The following is a 16670-nucleotide window of genomic DNA, read 5'->3' on the forward strand; positions in this document are numbered from 1 at the left end:
TTCGAAATACTGAACCATGCGAGGGAAAACGACTGTTGTGAGTGAGTGCTTGTTTGTGGTTGTCGTGGGTGTGATGTTTGTGTCCTCGAATGTGTTAATGCATGTAGTATAAGTGCTATGAATGTAACTGTGGTGATAAGGAAGGCACTGTGTATGCTAGTATTACGATTTATCATGTCCTGATCACGATTCCGATCCGAACAAGCTCATTACAATTTTAAATGTGTGTGTGTGTGTGTGTGTGTGTGTTGACGGCCAGTATGTGGGCGGCGAGGATCTCCAACCATTGTACGAGCTAGTTAAGGTGTGTGTGTGTGTGTGTACCTGCCTGTAACCCCTTGGACGGTTTTGTGTTAAAAGTCGTTGGCTGAGGGTCGTCATGTGATATGTAATGACGTCTGTTCCATTAATATTATCTGATAACCATAAATTGAATAGGATTTTGTAGTAAGAGCCGGTATGATTCGGACACTTTTTAGAAAAATATTTTTAGAAAAAGAAGTTTAAGAAGTAGTGTAATTTTGTTGATCTCAAAATGTTCCTCCATCATTTGGCTCTTTAGGCTGCTAATATGACACTCGTAGCTATTTCCAGTTTTCAGATGTAGGTGATGAAAGACAAGTTTCTAAATCGTCCGAACCATCCCCGCCCGTGGTGATGGTTCGGCCGGGGAGGTGGGATGGTACGGACACTCATAATACTCGCCATAACATTAATGTAACTTAAGTTTGATTGGCTAATAAACAAGATCATATCTACTACAAAACATTTGTATAAGGACAAAAGTATCCTCTCAATATTTAGAGGGGAAAAAAATAAAAGGAGAACTACAAGAAATATCTCAAAAATTTTGGTAATATGGCTTCCTTCTCTTCTAACAAGCATAATATCTGAGTATAAATCAACCAAATTAACCTTGTTATAACCGTTGCAACACCTATAGTGTTTAAATTCATATAAATTTAATAAAAATCATGAAAAAATCAACCGTCCGAATCATCACGACTCTATAAAAAGCAAATGTGTGGTCACACTCCTTTTCCAGCACGAGGCTTCACGGGTGATCGTGTTATACGGCAACACCTTCGCCGGGCATCGCTGCGTCACCGAAATAATTTACATCTCGCTAATTGGCACGTTTTTTATGTGAGAGCTTACGATACACCCTGAAAATATTACATACGAGATGGAAAAAAACATAAAATAGGACTTGCATCGAAAATAACATCTCTGAGGGCTTGGTTGTCCCTTTGTGGGCCAAGGCAACAAAGTTTTGCACATTCACACAAAATCTCGCGGCACTCACTCCCATACACTTTACAATAAGTGCTATGGCCGGACCATCCCACTGTCCGAATCATCACCGCTCTCCCCTACTACTTTAATGTAATCAGTATTTCACCTTTGTGTATATATAACCATAGTTAGGCACTATTTTTATTGTCTAGTTCCACGTCTCATCCATAATTAATCAATGTCCGTCAGGGAGCTTCGCCTCGGACGGGCCGTGGCTAATGTCAACATGAATTTGTGTATATGTATATCATGTAATATGTTTGATTAGCAATAAACGTTAACTTACTTACTTAACACACACACACACACACACACACACGACCCTTAACTATAGCACTGCTCCGCCCCCACCAACAGGCCAACAACCCAACTACACGGAACAACTATCACTCACACACAAAGTTCCCGGGACAACCGCGCCCTGCCTTCAACCTGCACCTCGCCCCCGGTCTTCAGTTTGACGCGACCCTTCGCTTGGCCAACACCTTTCCCTGTCCACTCTCTGTGTGTTGGTAGCGGGAGCCCTTCGCCAGAACCCACAGTCCCCGTATCTGCTGGGTTGGGTTCGATTCCCATGCACCCTCGGCCAAGTGTTGTGTTACGGCCCCGACTATATATCTCCCGGATCTCGGTTGGATACCCGCCCTCTGCTGCAAGTTACAAAGTGTGTTATACCGGGGTGGAGTCTTCAACAACCCCCGTACCCGCCCAAGTAAATGCTGGACCCGGCTCGAATCCCGCCCTCACCTACAAGCCCAGTCCTTAACAAGCCCCGTTAAAGCCCACGTAACTGCTGGATCCGGTTCGATACCCGCCCTCTGCTGCATGTTACAAGTGCCCTCGCCTCCACCCCAACGTAACCAGCGTGTCACATATCAAAGGAAGGGGCCTGTGAGACTTCATTGACCTCCGGCAGCACTTCGAGGTCAACACCACCACCTCTGAGTCCTTAAGTATTTTAAAACATTCGATCAGTTTTCCTCGGAGGCGACGTTTTTCAAGAGAACATGTTAAGGGTGGAAAGCCTTTCTTCGTAGGATTTGTTGAGCAAGGAAGGGATCATTTTTGTTGCCCGACGCTGAACACCTAGTTTAGCAATGTCCTTTGCATCTTGAATAAATAGTTTATTTTAATGAAGCCCAACATTCTGTTCGCTTTATTTGCTGCATCGATGCATTGCTGTGAGAATTTGAGGTTTGACGCGATTTTGACCCCCAGGTCCTTAACGCATTGAACGCTTTTGAGTTTAACGCCGCACATTTCGTAATCGAACTTCTTATTTCTTGTTCCAACTTGAAGGACCTGGCACTTGTCTACGTTAAAGGGCATCTCCCATATATCCGACCAAGCTGAAATTTTGTGCAAATCCTCTTGGAGGCTTTGCCTGTCTTCGTCAGTGAGAACCGAGTTACCAATCATTGCGTCGTCTGCAAATTTACTAATGCGATTATTGAATCCAACATCCACATCGTTGATGTAAATAATGAGCATTGAACCGAGCCCAGAGGGACGCCACTGGTGACAGTTAAATCCGTCAATCACCACTCATTGGTGTCTGTTGCTCAACCAATTTGCGATCCATTGGTTTACTTGACCGTCAATACCTATTTGCTCTAATTTATAAATAATTTATGATGTGGGACTTTATGAAACGCTTTCTGTAAATCAAGATAGCCTACGTCCAATGATTTGGTTACGTCATAAACTGAGAAGAGGTCGTTATAAAAGGTCAATAGGTTTGAGAGTATTTCGCTCTTTGTTTCTTTAAGCAGTATAGGATATACTTTGTCGGGTCCGGGACTTTTATTTGTTTTAAGTGAATGGAGAGCTTTAAGGACTGCATCGGTTGTTATTTCAAAATTAGGCAATGCATGCTCGAGATTTACTCACAGATGACTTCTGGAAGAGGCCCCTTCAGGCCTGTGACTCCAGTTCCAAACTTACTATATCCTGGTCTGGGTGCCGGACGCGCTGGCCAGCTTCAATACTTGCTCTGTAATCGTATTTTATACTTTGTCCTTTCCATATTTTATCCAGTTTCTTTTCAAAACTTATAACAGACTCTGCATTCACCACTTCTTCCGGCAGACTATTCCAAGTATTTACCACTCTGTTACAGAAAGCATATTTCCTCTTGTCCAACCTTGACCTGCTCTTGTACAACTTTTTACTGTGTCCTCTTGTTCCTGCATCTACACTCATGGTAAATAAGTCCCCACATACTTCTCCATCATATATTCTGCTTAATATTTTGTAAGTTTCAATCATATCTCCTCGTACTCTTCTATATGCCAGTGTTGGTAAATCAAGTTTAATCAGTCTTTCCTCATATGTCATGTTCTTAAGTGTTGGGATTTGTTTGGTGGCTCTTTTCTGGACATTTTCAATAGTTTCGATGTCTTTCTTTTTAAAAGGGCACCATACTTGATTTGCGTATTCAAGGTGAGGGCGTACCATTGCAGTAAACAAGGCCTTGAACTTTGACTCATCCAAAGTTATAAATGTTCTCCTAATAATTCCCACAATCTTGTTTGCCTTGTTTACTTTTTCAGCCAGGTGTTCATCAAAACTCAAATTATTGTCAATTATTACTCCTAAATCCTTTTCATGTTTAACCTCCCGTAATTCTTCTTCCATTTTGTATATAAAACTCTCTTCCTGAGCACTTCCGATTCTCATGACACAACACTTTTGGGGGTGAAACCTTAACAACCATTTCTTAGACCAACTTTCCATTCTCAGTAAGTCTTCTTGCAATGCCTCAGTCTTCCTTATTCTTAATTTCCTTAAACAATTTGGTGTCATCTGCGTACAAAAATACACTGCTGTTATGGATTTCTTCTACCAGGTCATTCACATATATCACGAACAAGAGTGGACCCAAAACTGATCCCTGAGGCACGCCACTTATAACTTCTTTCATTTCTGACCTCTCCCCATTCACAATGACCCGTTGTTTCCTACCACACAAAAATGATTTCATCCAGTCAAGTAGTTCTCCAGTAATATTATAACTCCTGAGTTTTTCAAGCAACCGTCTATGGGGGACTGTATCGAAGGCTTTCCTTAAATCACAATAAGCCACATCCACTGCACATCCTTTATCAACAGACTCGGTCCACATATCCAACACTTGAATCAGCTGTAGTACGGTAGACCTCCCTGGTAAGAAGCCATACTGTCTTTTGCTAAATAATTTATTACTCTCCATGTGTTTCATAATGTTTTCCCTCACGATGGTTTCCATAACCTTACTTAATACACTAGTAAGACTCACAGGTCTGTAATTGCTTGGATCACTCTTATCCCCTTTCTTAAATATTGCTGTAATATTAGCAGTTTTCCACTCCCAGGGAACTTGACGCATTTTCATGGAATTTGTGAAGATAATCCATAATGGTTCCACAAGCACGTCAGCAACCTCCAATATAACCCTAGGGTGTAGTCCATCTGGTCCGGGGGATTTATTTCTCTTTAACTTTTTCAATGTTTTTAGTACATCATTCCTTGATATCTCCATAGTTGACATCTCCATAGTTGACAACTGTGGGGTTTGTCTCACTTCCAATTCTGGCACTGCTCCTGGTGGTTCAATTGTAAATACTGATGAAAAAAATTCTCCCAACTCATCGGCTTTCTCCTTGTCACTTTGTCTTTTTATTTTGGTCACCTCCCTTATATAATTCTGTAATCCCAGATACTGTCTTTGTCTTGGAGTTAACATACTTCCAGAAAATTTTTGGATTGTGTTTTAAATTTTGTGCTATTGTTTGTTCCTTCAATTTAACTCCTTTCCTTGTTTCTTTCCTAACCTGATTATTTAAATGTCTGTACTCACTTAAAACTCTCTGATATTCCTCATTTCCACTGTTATTTCTTTCTAACAATTTCTTCAATCTTTCCCATAGCCTTTGCTTTTTCTTAATCTTCGCCCTAAGTTTTCTGTTCATGGGTAAATCACTGTTTACGTTTTTCCTTGTTTCCCTTTCTTTAAACACTCTGCATGGTATGCATTCTCTGATAACTTCTTGCATTTTAGTTGTAAATCTATTCCACATGTCATCTATACTTCCAGTATTCAAGTATACTTTCCAGTCTATACTTAGCTTCTCCTTCATTCTTAAGTAATTTCCCCTTTCATATAAGTACACATTCTTCTTTGTCTTCCTTATCTGTGGTTCTATATCACAATGAAAAATTATACTACTATGGTCACTTTTGCCGAATGGTGTTGGTGGTAGAAGGAGGAAGACTTAGTATTAAACACCGAGGAAAAGTAATTGTTTAAGAGGTTTGCAATGTGTTGGCTGTCAGTCACTAGTGCACCGTCGCTGTTTGTTAAAGGTCCAATACCACTTCTGATCGCCTTTCTGTTGTTTTTGTAACTGAAGAAAGATTTCGGATTATTTTTACAGTTGGCTGCAATATTTTCTTCATATCTACGCTTTGCCTGACATACTAATCTTTTTACTCATCGCCTGGCATCATTATCAAGTCTAATGTTTTCGGGCGTGCATAGTTCTTTCTTTAACCTGTAAAACAATTTTCTCTCCTTGACTGAGTGTTTAATTTCGCTATTAAACCGAGGTGGGCTTTTATTAGTGTTAATTCGCTTCTCGCACAAGGGGACGAATGTGTTCTGCTGAGTGAGTACGTGATTTTTAAAGCTTAGCCAGGCTTCCTCTACATTGCCGTCATCTGATAGTTGTATTTCTATTAGTTTTTGTCGGATTTCTACGAAGTTAGCTCTTTTGAAATTGGGCACCTTTACTTTATTTTCAGTCACTGATGTTTGAGCTCTAATGTCGACGCGCACTAATTTATGATCGCAAGAACCGAGGTGTCCTCCTACCGTGACATTACTGACTAGGTTATCTTGGGTCGTTATAACAAGGTCGAGTATGTTATTTTGTCGAGTTGGTTCAGAAACAATTTGGCTTAGATAATTTTCTTCTAGAAATTCGATCATTTTATGTGACTCGCCTTCTGTACCTGACAGTGTCGCCCAGTCGATATGGGGGAGGTTAAAGCCTCCTAATATCAGTGAGTCGTTGTTATTAAGTGACTGTCTTAAAACGCTGTACATTTCAAGGTCGTCATCGAATGATTGATTGCCCGGGAGGCCTGTAGGTGACAGATAATATTTAAATTGACTTTTGCAATGTTTACTCGCACGCACAAATGTTCAACGTTACTGTTTCTTGGTGTTTTGTCAGTGGGTTGCAAATAGCTTTTGATAAAAAGGGAGACACCACCGCCTCTACGGTTTACACGATCTTTGTTGAAGAGTCTGTAGCCATCTATGTTGTATTCGGAACTTAAATCAATATTTGAGGTGTCGATAAATGTTTCGGTTATATCAATTATGTCAAAATTTTCTGTTAGAGCAAGACATCTCAGTTCATCAAATTTGTTTCTTAGGCTACGCGCATTGAAACTAAGGATTTTTAAGTTATTTAGAGGCTTGGTAATTGAGGTGGTGGTATTTGCGGGATCACGATTACGGGTTTGTTGCGATGCATGGCGTCTATTTACACGGGCAAGGTGGAAGGACGTGGCTGAGTCTTTTTTTTTTGATCGGGTGTCACGTACTGCGTCGTAGAGGAGCCTTCCGATTTTGGCTGCCCCGATGGGAGACAGGTGTATTCCGTCCTTGTGGAAGAGAGAGAGAGAGAGAGAGAGAGAGAGAGAGAGAGAGAGAGAGAGAGAGAGAGAGAGAGAGAGAGAGAGAGAGAGAGGGGCAAGGTATAGATAGGTAACAGTTTCCCGTGTCATATGGAATCCCTTCTATCGCCTGTGTCTTGTCCCACACACCCAGGAGCTGCCGTGACGGAGGCCTGACTCACCGCCTGTGTCTTGTCCCACACACCCAGGAGCGGAGGCCTGACATATTGGGCGCCCGCATTGATAACGACCAAGACTGGAGACCAAGATGCCGGGCCAGGAGTGGGAGACATCACGAAGATTCACACATAGATCCTCCTCCTCCTCCTCCTCTCTGTCTATCTTCATCCCTTCCTTCCTTTTAATAAGTCCAAGTTATCTTTTGCTTAATTAACGTTTATAATTCTTTCTGGTGGTCAAATCTTGCATCCCATTTCCATTCGTTCATTCTCTCTCCTCCTCCTCTCTGTCTATCTTCATCCCTTCCTTCCTTTTAATAAGTCCAAGTTATCTTTTGCTTAATTAACGTTTATAATTCTTTCTGGTGGTCAAATCTTGCATCTCATTTTCCTATCGTCCATTCTCTCTCCTCCTCCTCCTCATAATCCAGTTCCTTCTATTCTCCTTTATTTCTTTTTCACTTCTCTTCCTTCTCTTTTCCATTCCCCTTCCCCGACTCTCCTCCATTCTTTCCTCCTCTATTCTTCCTTCATCTCCTCCTTTCACTCCTCCTCTTTGTCTATCTTCATTCGTTCTTTCCTTTTAATTAATGTCTAAGTTATCTTTTGCTTGAGGTTCTTTCTAGTGTGTTTGTGGTGCCCGGCTCTGGTCACCAGTTTTGTTTTGTCACTGTATAATTGTCAGTCCTAGTTTGTTTTGTCACTATAATTGTCAGTCCTAGTTTGTTTTGTCACTGTATAATTGTCAGTCCTAGTTTGCTTTGCCACTGTATAATTGTCAGTCCTAGTTAGTTTTGCCACTGTATAATTGTCAGTCCTAGTTTGTTTTGTCACTGTATAATTGTCAGTCCTAGTTTGTTTTGTCACTGTATAACTGTCAGTTCAAGTTTGTTTTGTCACAATAATTGTCAGTCCAAGTTTGCTTTGTCATTGTATAATCGTCCGTCCCAGCCAGGCGCCTCTTCCATGTAAAGATATCGACAGCTTCAAGCCTTGCCAATATCTCAATCCGTACGTGAATGTAAATTAACCGAAATCCTTGTTACTAAGCCCTGCACGGTGCTCTCTCACATAATGCTTCTTTAACTCAACTTCCGGGGTTAGTAATATATTTTGCCATGAGTTAACTCCCCGTGATGGCCAGTTTCATGCACTACATATATATAAGTAATTTTCCTTTTGCATGGCTATAATTCTGCATCCGTGTCTAAGGCCCAGTTTCACAGTTCCTCATGATGGGTTAGTAAGCTCCGAAACCAATACCAGAGCCTTCGAAATTTCCTTGTACGGTGTCTGGAGTTTATATTCAAGTTCACAAATTTGACGAGACTATACAGGAAAGGTCTTGTGTGTTTATGCTACGAAGGAAAGGTTGGAGAAGGGAGATTGGGAGAGGAGTGAGCCGAGATGGTGTTTATATTCAAGTTCACAAGTTTGACGAGACTATACAGGAAAGGTCTTGTGTGTTTATGGTACGAAGGAAAGGTTGGAGAAGGGAGATGAGATTGAGAGAGGAGTGAGCCGAGATGGTGTTTATATTCAAGTTCACAAGTTTGGCGAGACTATACAGGAAAGGTCTTGTGTGTTTATGCTACGAAGGAAAGGTTGGAGAAGGGAGATGAGATTGAGAGAGGAGTGAGCCGAGATGGTGTTTATATTCAAGTTCACAAGTTTGGCGAGACTATACAGGAAAGGTCTTGTGTGTTTATGGTACGTAGGAAAGGGAGGGGAAGGGAGATGAGATTGAGAGACGAGTGAGCTGAGATGGTGTTTATATTCAAGTTCACAAATTTGACAACACAATACAGGAAAAGCTCTGTGTATTTAGTGTGTCATCGAAGACCGCGCCATTTAGAACAGTATGGGATTCTATAGCTTGGTTCGGGAGTGTTACAAAGACCATGATGGACTGTGGAAGCGGCCCTTAATGTTCCCTTTTCTAATATGCCTCTCTGTTTTGCAGGATGCCGCGGACGGACCATGCAGAGGACTCATCGCGACGACACCAACGGTTTGGTTAAGTGGGTTCTCTTGTGTGTGCGTCTGTGTGTGAATGGCAGGCCTGTCGTATGATTGTGTGTGTGTGCGTTGGCGTTATGCCTTCGCACTATTATTTTGTTAGGATGTATTTTTTTGTGTGTGAACTTTTTGCACGTAATCTTTTTTTATACCCATAGCTAGCGTTTGTTTGTGTGGCAGTGTTCCGGGAGATGGACGCCGGGGGATATGGGCTTGGGGAGGCGCACATGACCTCCTCTGTCCGTGACCTCTTCAGCTGGGGAGACCGGTAAGCATTTTGATATAGTTGTGTGGATAATGGATATTGTTTTTTACAGCTAAAGAAACCACTCTAGGGCAACAAGAAAATAGGTTTAGAAAAAGCCCGTTAACCCCTTCCCGGCAGCAGGGCTGACATGATTTTCCACCAAGTTTAGTAGAAAACACTCACTTGTCAATCCTGTGTTGTGAGAATTAGTGTTGGAACACTCTCATACACGGGAGATTTGAGTGCGGCTGAAGGTCGCAGTGAGCGTTTAGCACCACCAGCAAACACGCCTAACGCCCGCTGCAAGCGTTTAGCAATGAAAGGGTTAAGTTAGACTGGTTATATGTATATTGATACATTCAAATGAAGGTGTAGAGTGTAACCACTGATGGTACATGAGTCAGGATCATCAAAATCATCCAAAAAAATTAGCATCTATATCCTCAGCTACCAAAGGAGTCATTTCCTCCGGCTCAAGAGGTCTCTTACTCCTTGACATGATAGACTATAATAATAAAAGAAACTAGGAAAAAATGCAAAAATTTCCAGTGTCAGCTGATGTGTGTTGCATATGTAGTGCGGCGACGGCCTGATGAATGAGCCTCCCATAACCCACTTAGCCAGGGGGGTACCTCTTTGGCCGACTCGGTAAGGAGTGGCTCTCCCGTCACGCTGGTCGCGGGTTCAATCCCAGGCAGCCGGCGAATACCCTGATCTTGATTAATTTCTCGTGTTATTTCGATACACGCAGAGGACGTGTTGAGAAATAGGAAGGATTTAGAAAAGAAGCTCGTCGGGGCATTACACATATCCAACAAAGCACAAGGGTGACTGTCCATGGGTTTGAGATGCCTAATAATAATTTATTTTGTTCATTTTGTCAGTAGTAAGGAATCGTCTATTTTTTGGGGGGGTCGGCCCAGCCCGTTCTGGCGCAGGCGAGTGTTTATAGTGGCGCCATGATACTATCTAATGAGGGCAAATGAGAGCAAACGTCTATACACAGACGCGCCGACAAAAAGTCCCAATTTCCAAACGTCTCTATATAGATCCTCCGCCGGGAAGGGCTTAACCCGTGGGCGTCGGCAATGGGAAAGCCGGGAAATGGCAAAATTACACTGCATTTTGAGACTAAGAAAAGAGCATGGAACGTACATCAGAGCACCTGCTCCTCATAACTATAAAGCCATTAAGAATATTTCTTTTACTCAAACTCCATTCTGTTTGTGTGGTGTTTGTCACAAAATACGCGTCTTGTGACGCGTGGCATCTAGCCGAGAGTCGCTTGTTGTCTACTTTAAAGAATTTGACGAGTGATTACTGTATGGATAGCTAATTCAGTCTGCCATGACCTTACAGCACCACCCATGACAAAAAAGCCCACCTCAAGATCACTCACCCACCACAATGACCCAGGGCATGCATGGTGGGTTCCTCTATGCCACAACCGCCTACAATTAGCTTGAATCAGGGGTTTTATGGCGAGCCCTTTTTAGGGTCCACCATACCACAGCCATGACTCGTGAAAGCCCAGAAAAGGGTCTGCCGATGTTCTTGGGTTAATCGCTGCTCCTTCAGAAACAAAAGTTATGAGCGGCTGAAAGGGAGGTCAGTTTCGGGAGGAGAGGCGTCTCGATACGTCATTCCTCGTGAGAGAATAAAAGTCAAAGGCAGGAGGAGATATAGACACAGGAAGGCTGGTCCAGAGTTTACCAGTGTAAGGGATGAAAGAATGAAGATGCTGGTTAACTCTTGCATAATGGGTTTGGACAGTATAGGGATGAAAGAATGAAGATGCTGGTTAACTCTTGCATAATGGGTTTGGACAGTATAGGGATGAAAGAATGAAGATGCTGGTTAACTCTTGCATAAGGGGTTGGACAGTATAGGGATGAAAGAATGAAGATGCTGGTTAACTCTTGCATAAGGGGTTGGACAGTATAGGGATGAAAGAATGAAGATGCTGGTTAACTCTTGCATAAGGGGTTGGACAGTATAGGGATGAAAGAATGAAGATGCTGGTTAACTCTTGCATAAGGGGTTGGACAGTATAGGGATGAAAGAACGAAGATGCTGGTTAACTCTTGCATAAGGGGTTTGGACAGTATAGGGATGAAAAAATGAAGATGCTGGTTAACTCTTGCATAAGGGGTTGGACAGTATAGGGTATATGTAAGAGTAGTATTTGTATATGTGTGAAAAATTATTTAAATGGATATATAATGTTAGGAATTGCAAAAATGATTATATATGCATAATAGAGGAGATCAGTGATGATTTGACCATTTTTAGTTTAAGAAAAATTCAATTAAGTATGGAAGAGACAGAGATGGAATTTATACATTCTTAAAAATACTTAAAACTACTTATCCTCCCTAATTTCTATCTTTCCCGTACTTAATTAAATTTTGGCATTACAATTTTGTTGACCTTAACCCGGTGGTAGCAGCAGGGATCATGTTTCTTAATGGTCCCTAAATCACCCTCACACAAACCATTTCATAATATATATCAAAGCATTTGTGATCAGATTATGCATCATCTATTTTGGGGAGTTTAAATCATGGCACAAATTTGGCCCGTCGCTGCTACACGGTAAAGCCACAAATTTGGCCCATCGCTGCTTCACAGTAAAGCCACAAATTTGGCCCGTCGCTGCTACATGGTAAAGCCACAAATTATAGCCGGGAGCATTCTGGACCATCTAGAAAAGCATAATTTAATTCATGATTCACAGCATAGGTTCACAAAGGATAGGTCTTAGCGTTCGACAAAGTCCCTCATCACCGGCTATTACTAAAATTACAGGCTCACGGCGTAGCTGGTAAAGTTTTGAACTGGATCAGGGCAAATCAATGGTAAAAAATCTGAATGGGGCAGTGTTACGAGTGGAGTCCCACAAGGGCCGGTGCTGGGTCCTCTGCTTTTTATTATTTACATCAATGACTTGACACAGGAATTAGTAGTGATGTCAGCAAGTTCACAGATGATACCAAGATCAGTAGTGTAACCCAATCAGACAGGGACGCTACCATTTTCCAGGATGAGCTTGACAGACTATATGATTGGGCGGGGAAGTGGCAGATGGAATTCAATGTCGGGAGGTGTAGCATTCTGAGTGTAGGCAGGAACAACCCCTCACACAATTACTCCTTAAATGGCACTCCTCTAAGCAGGTCTGGGCGTGAGCAAGACTTAGGAGTCCTAGTGGGTGCTGACCTCCGTCCTAGGGCTCAATGCATTCAGGCCAAAAAAACCCTCACACAAACCATTTCATAATATATACCAAAGCATTTGTGATCAGATTATGCATCATCTATTTTGGGGGGTTTAAATATCATGGCACAAACTTGGCCCATCGCTGCTACACGGTAAAGCCACAAACTTGGCCCGTCACTGCTGCCGGGTTAATGGAGCAGCCACCTGTGTCTGAGCCAAGATGTCTGGATGTCTCTGCCGCTGCCTCTCCGCATGTCTGAGTCTCCCTGTACTTCCAGTGTGTTGCCCCGCCTGGAGAGACACGTTGATGGAGGTGGCCGTGTGTGTCACCCTTTGCCTGTATCCTCTGGCGCCCAGGTAAACAATGATAATGATTATGATAATACCAATAATAATAATGAATATAATAATACCAATAATAGTAATGAATATAACAATACCAATAATAGTAATGAAATGATAGTCGGTCAAATAACGAGATCATTAAACACTGTTGCTCTTGTATAATTTTCATAGTGTGTCTAATTCTCCGTCAGTCTCCTGGGTTGTGTCTAAGTCGGTCTTGTTCTTTCAGAGGCGCGTAAGTGGAGAGCATCGGCGCAGCGCGGGAGCAGCACGTCAGGGTGTAGGGTGTTTGTTTAGCTGGTGTAGGGTGTTAGGGTGTTAGGTGTAACAACGGTTGGCTCTTTCACAGAACGGGTGTGATTCCGTTCTGCGTTTGAGTCTTCCACCTTCAGACGGTCTCCCTCCGAGATGTCTGAAGTTTTTTGTCGGTTTTCTCCGTAGGAGGAAGCCGACTTAGCTACTCTGGCCTCTCTTCCGGGGGGCCAGAGCGGTCGGGCTCTGCTTGGCCAGGCGTTGCCTTTCGCGTTGTCTCCGCCGACGTTTTGCCAGACTCTTCCGTAAGGTTGAGCCTGGCTTTTTTATTAGGTGGATCAGGCTGCCTTCTTCCAAGGAGTCTGATGGGAGTGGAGTCTTTTTTTTGGTGTATGTCTGTGGGTACTTAGTGGGTAAGGGAGGGTGGGGTAGAATGGTTGGTGGGCTGGAAGTGGGTTGGGGGATGAGCCTCCTGGGATTTGGGTTGTGTCGAGCCTTACCGCCTGGTGTGTTGGGTAACCTTCACGCCAGGGGGGGGGTGCCAAGACTATATCCATCTCCTGGGCAGGGCGATTCCCTTTCCCATGCCAACTGGCCCTCCTCCGTCTGCCTCCCAAACCCCGCTGAGTACTTGTGTGTGTTATTTTATTTAGGATGTCTTTTTTTTATATTCCTTTTTACCTTGTGTTTATACCCAATAGCTAGCGTGTGTGTGTGTGTGTGTGGCAGTCCGGAGGCGCGTGCAGCGAGGACATAACATCACGTCAATACGGTATATCCACGGTATTTGGTTTAGTGTGCTGTGTGTGTTTGTGTGTGTGATGGCAGGCCTGCCGTGTGTTTGACCTTTGCTGTGTGTTGCTGTGTGACTGCTAGGATTTCATTTCTATGTATGTTTTTTCCCCATAACCCCTTCCTCCCTAGCTCTTTAGCTGTTGTCCCTGCTGGGTGGATGCTGCCGGGCGACCAACGGCGGTGGCGGTGTGCAACGCGGGAGCTGCTGAGGTTTGGGTAGCACTACGGTGCAGGTTATGTAGGGTGTGTGAGTTTTTTTTTTGTGTGAGTGTCTTTTTTTTGTGTGGGGTGTTGGCGGGGGACTTAGCTAATCACTGTGTCAGGAAGGCATGGGCGTGGCCGTCTGTCCATCAGGCCGACGGGCGGGTGTGCCACCTGGCAGTCAGGCTAGCAGGTGACAGGCAAGCTATCTGGTGGTCAGGCTGCCAGTCGGGCCATCAGATAGGTAGGCAGGCCACCTTGCGGTCGGGTTGTCGGGCGGGCACCCCACCCTCGGTCAGGTAGGCAGGCAGCAGCGTCTACGCTGAACCGTACGGCCACACGTACGAACGCACGGAACCCGTACGCTACGTTCCGCCGCACTGACGCTCGTCGTACCTCTGCTCGCACGCTTGCGGGCGGGTGGGGGCGGGGGCGGATGGGCGGACGGGCGGGCGTACGTGGGAACGGGCGGACGGGTGGTCGGGCGGGTAGGGAGTCGGAGCAACGCTTGAAAGACGCGCAGATAGATGTCAGATTCTCCCGTAGGGAGGTCTGGCAAGGTGTTAGTTTAGGCGGCGGGGTTGTACGCGGGCCAGTCTGTGTTACAGCTCTGCTGCCAGGGTAGCTCCTTCCGAGCTGCCCAAACTGAGGACCAGTTTTCCTCACAGGAGGAGGCTGGTGGGGCCTAGGGTGTTAGGGGTACAACGGTTGGCTCTTTCACAGAACGGGTGTGTTCCGTTCTGCGTTTGAGTCTGCCGCCTTTGGGCGTCTCCCTCTGAGATGTCGGTTAGGATTTCTTTTTTTTATATGTCCGTGTGTGTAACTGTTGCCTTTTAGCCTGTTGTGTTCCTGAGCAGCAAGAAGAGGAGGCTGTGGTGACCCGCCCGATGCGGAAGGCTTCTGGGCCCTGTCGGCGGGGGCGCACCTCTCTGGCTGACTGGTTGATGGAGGGCTTCCCGTCTGGCCGGCTGCAGGTTCGGTCCCAGGATTGAACCCACGGCTTGCCAGATGGAGGGCTGCGCCTTTGACCAGGTGGCCGGGGAGGCGCATCCTCGCTGGGCGGGGTCTGGGGGCCCTCCGTCTTGGGGAGGTCGCTGCAGCAGGAGGAGGTAACTACTGCTGGTTTTGTAAGGCATTGTGGTTGAGAGCACCTTGCAGCTGTAACGCGAATTTCGTTCCGTAATAAACAATGTACCGCCATGCTGTCTGTCCTTCCTCCCTCCCAACACTGTACGTACGTCTGGGTGTGTGTTGCTTCTCCCTCCCCGCTCTTTTTTTGACAAAGATTAAAAAAACTGTGGATTTGCCGTGACCACTGTTTGTATGCGGGCTTATTTTTCTTTTTTTTTCACTGTTACCCTTGAGACATCTTGGTGGTACTGGGAAGCTGCCTGTCACTTCTCCCTCCCTGCCAGCCCATCATTCTCTTTCTCTCTCTCTCTGTGTGTGTGTGTGTGTGTGTGTGTGTATCTGTCTATCTGTCTCTGTCTGTCTCTCTGTATCTGTCTGTCTCTGTCTATCTGTCTCTGTCTCTAGTTAGTAAAGAACAGGTATAATGACTGCCGTGGAAGACTCTACAGTATACATCCCGTCCCTCTACGGCCGCCGCTGGGCATTGCCACGTCCACTCGGGTCTCCAAGAAACCATCACGGCCGAGCCTCCGCCACAGAACACATCGTTGCCGTTGATGAGGTTAGATGCCCCGGTCCACCGCCTTATTAGCCTCGATAATAATCCTCGGCGCACTTATTCTCAAGCATCCTAGTGAGAGAATGTCTTAATTGCTTTTACAAATAATATCATAAGTATCCATTGGTTCAGTTTTCATGTTTAATATTTTCGTTATAGTGTCACAAATATCCAAGGATTATCTCCAACTCGCTGAGTGTTTATCTCGCACAGTTTGTCTTTGAGTACAAACACTAATTAATAGCCATGTTCGGTTATGTTAGGAATTCTTCTTCTTCTTCTTCTTGGGTGTTTTATGAGGCTGTGGGGCCACAGCCTCTACAGCCCCGTCAGTGGTAGTTGTTATCAGGTGTTGTTTATTGTGTTGGCCGTCCTGTCACCAGGGTGGGAGTTAATTCTCTCGATTTCAGACTTCTTCTTCTTGGGTGTTTTATGGGGCTAGTTAGGCTGTGTTGGGGCTGGACAACATTCTTCTTCTTCTTCGTGGGTGTTTTATGGGGCTATTTAGGCTGTGGACCCACGGCCTCTAGAGCCCCGTCAGTGGTAGTTGTTATCAGGAGTTCAAGTCATTCACCGAGTGTCTCTTCAAGGCGAAACTTGTAAACAAGAAGGGGTCATGGATGTAATTCACGTGTTTTTTATTTTTATTATCGAAAATCGAGTATAAGGATGTTTTTATTGTAGTTTTGTGAGTAATTTTAGTCTTTGTCTCGATTATTAACTTGAATGTGCTGGTAACGTCATTACTTATACTTGCAGTCCC

At 44.3% G+C, this 16670-nt stretch overlaps 1 long non-coding RNA gene across 5 annotated transcripts; it reads left to right on the forward strand.

The window, feature by feature from the left end:
• The first annotated feature begins 1770 nt into the window (after nucleotides 1–1770).
• Nucleotides 1771–13386, forward strand: LOC126995212 (uncharacterized). Of its 5 annotated transcripts, none has more exons than XR_007750103.1 (4): nucleotides 1771–2221; nucleotides 7115–9426; nucleotides 12903–12981; nucleotides 13199–13386. It is a non-coding gene; the product is annotated as an uncharacterized LOC126995212 (long non-coding RNA). The 5 variants fall into 5 exon arrangements; XR_007750102.1 differs by lacking the exon at nucleotides 1771–2221 and having other exon boundaries at nucleotides 4847–8595; nucleotides 8715–9426; XR_007750104.1 differs by lacking the exon at nucleotides 1771–2221 and having other exon boundaries at nucleotides 4847–8595; nucleotides 8834–9426.
• The last annotated feature ends 3284 nt before the right edge of the window (nucleotides 13387–16670 follow it).

The sequence above is a fragment of the Eriocheir sinensis genome, chromosome 7, assembly GCF_024679095.1.
Source record: "Eriocheir sinensis breed Jianghai 21 chromosome 7, ASM2467909v1, whole genome shotgun sequence".
NCBI lineage: Eukaryota > Metazoa > Arthropoda > Malacostraca > Decapoda > Varunidae > Eriocheir > Eriocheir sinensis.